Genomic DNA, 2,745 nt, shown 5'->3' with positions numbered 1-2,745 from the left:
ACACCTAGATTTAACACATCCCTTTGGTCAGATCATTTTCAATCTCTTATAAGGGATTGATGGTTTTATACCAGGAACCTTTTCAGGATAGGAGCACCCTGCTTTCTGAACTCACTCGTGTTACTCAGCTGGTGCAATTTTCCTGTTATTGTGATTGAAAATAAAATAATAAATAGTAAAATACAACAGTTTTCCCATGTTAACAGACAAAAACTTCCTGACTGTAACAAAACATTTCCTTTGCAACGAATAGGTTGCACTCAGAATGCAAACAGTAAAGTTCCTCCTCAGTTTGGCATTCTTATAAGGAACATTTTCATCTCAAACAACGAGGCGAAGTCTTACTGCTGAATTCGCTGAACTGGCATCTGAAGTAAGTCCTCCAGCTTCTGGTTGTCAAACTGCGGTCGAGCCTCTTGGAGCGTCTTAAAGCGCCGGAAGGCTTTGTTTTTCTTTAGCTGGATCTGAGAAAACATGGCAGGAAGTGAGGTCATCCTCAGACGGAGGCAGATTTCATCTCTAATCATTCAAACTCATCCCAGAGCATTTCTCCTAAATGATTCATGAAGTTTGATCATTTCCCTGCAGCGCCTCTACGTGGGCTTTTTCACAGGATTAGATTACAAAACAATGGTTACAGAGGCAGACAGAGAATTGGATCAGTTGTTAGCAACGAGGCTAGCTCTGGGTTCGAAGTCACACAACTCACTGTGCGACTGCATTTTGCACCATTTATTTTGCATTAAACCTTTCCATATCAATGCCTTTTTGCACATTGACTTTAAACTGGTTTTTCATTTTCTCCTAAACTGCCTACATTCTGATCACTGCTGCACTTTATAACTGGAAATGTTCAGCGTTGAAAAGCTGCTTGCAGTAAAATAAAGTTCATCTAAGTCTAATTATTTATATTTATTATGCAGCTGGAAGACTCTAGAACCACCACTGTTCCCAACAACCTCAATCAGTTCTTCCATTCATGCTGATTTTGCAGTTTCTACCGTAGTCAGTTAAATAACCTGCTGCTGTCATTCTGCACATCTCTGATGTTGCTGCTATTTTCAAATATCCATTACTGTAAAAATGCCCATAGCTGGATATTGGTTATTTATTCTCCAGTTTTATATTGTTAAAACACTTTACAGGGTTTTATTGTTTATCTTTTAAATTGTCACTATTATGCTATTCTGATACATTTTTCTAAGGTCCATGTTTGTGTGACCTTTTTTTCTATCTTTTTGCTGCTGTAACATCAGCATTTCCCCATTGAGGGACATTAAAGGGATTTTCTATTCTATTCTGTTGGAGTTAGCATGTTCTCCCTGAGCATGCGTGAGTTCTTTCCGGGTACTCCGGTTTCCTCCCACAGTCCAAAATCATGACTGTTAAGTGGTTTCTCTGAAGCGTGCATGGATGCATGTCTTTGTTTGTCTGTGTTGCCCTGTGACAGACTGGCGACCTGTCCAGGGTGGACCCCGCCTCTCGCCGTAGACCGCCAAAGATAGGCGCCAGCACCACTATGAGAGGACTGAGCGGGAAAAGATGGACGGTTGGATGGATGGAAATATTAAGTCGTTCACATCAGCAACATGATTGCAGCAACTATTTCAGTTTGATATATCCAATAACTGATGGACGCAGTAATATTTCCGTATTGAATTCAGGTTGATTGGAATAACAGAAAATGTGCAACATGCATTAAAACAAACCCTAATTCAATACTGAAATATTACTGCGTCCATCAGTTATTAGATATATCAAACTGAAATAGTTGTTCCAAACACCCAAATATTTAAATAGGATTGAAAATATTTCGACTACAGTGAATAAATCCAAAGCTTTTGCACCAAATAGATAATTCATAAAGAGACATAAACAACCGTAGAACAATGGTTCTAAAATCTGGGCTTAGTGGGACATCTTAGCAGGCGCCTAACGTCAAACACCAGGGGTTATTTATTATTTGGCACTAAGATGATCCTCTTTTCTACTATAAGCTTCAGTGAAAAACAAGTTGAAGTTAATAAATTGTTAGCAACAGGTTGATAAGCAGACGGCGTGTCTCTACCCCCAGCACTTTGTTAGCATTGTAGATATTGTCCACATAGCTGTTGTAGTGATGCAACTGTGAGCAAAACGTTTCCAGGCCTTTCCCAATGTAGCCGTTTTCCAAATGGACCAGCAGCGATCTGCAAAAAGCAACAGCAAACAAAAGCAAGGTTTTATTTGAGAACGTTCTAACACTTAGCTTAGCTCTGGGTAAACTATCAGTCACATTACTGTCAACCCTTACTAAACTTTTGTTTAGCAACAGTTGACTACAAAGATGGCCGCCACACAGTCCATATGATTCAGTACAAAACATAAAAAGTTTTCATTTTCACACCTATCCAGAAGTCCTTGTCAATTCTCAGACTAGAACAATCTGCAGTTGGAGATCTGATGTTTCTAAACAACATGGAGATTCCAATAAAGTAAAAAAAAAAAAACAACCAGTGGACTTTGCTTTACAAGTTTGAAGACATTTTTCTTCCCATTCAGGAAACTTTCTCAATTTTTTTTTACTGAAAAAGCTTCCTGGATGGGAAGCGAAACGTCTTCAACCTTGGTCAGGCTATAGGCTTAGACTGCTGGAGGACATAGGGACCCCTATTTTATCATTCTGCTTCATTCTATCTCTATTCTCCCACTCTGCAGAATCTGTTAGTTCAATCTCTAACGTTCTGCTCTCTCTGCTTTTTCTCA

The 2,745-nt window shown here is 39.2% G+C and overlaps 1 long non-coding RNA gene across 1 annotated transcript in view; it reads right to left on the bottom strand.

Annotated features, from left to right (window-relative positions):
* Positions 1–341: 341 nt before the first annotated feature.
* LOC107081020 overlaps positions 342–2,745 on the bottom strand; it is an 8,116-nt gene continuing 5,712 nt past the window's right edge. Inside the window, exons 2-3 of the long non-coding RNA XR_001481017.1 lie at positions 2,069–2,189; positions 342–464 (exon numbers count right to left, since the gene is read on the bottom strand). This is a non-coding gene — a long non-coding RNA (uncharacterized LOC107081020). The remainder of the gene's footprint in view (positions 465–2,068; positions 2,190–2,745) is intronic.

The sequence above is a fragment of the Cyprinodon variegatus genome, unplaced genomic scaffold, assembly GCF_000732505.1.
Source record: "Cyprinodon variegatus isolate N-32 unplaced genomic scaffold, C_variegatus-1.0 Scaffold2689, whole genome shotgun sequence".
In the NCBI taxonomy this organism is placed as follows: Eukaryota; Metazoa; Chordata; class Actinopteri; order Cyprinodontiformes; family Cyprinodontidae; genus Cyprinodon; species Cyprinodon variegatus.
This window is presented reverse-complemented; position numbering and strand designations above follow the sequence as displayed.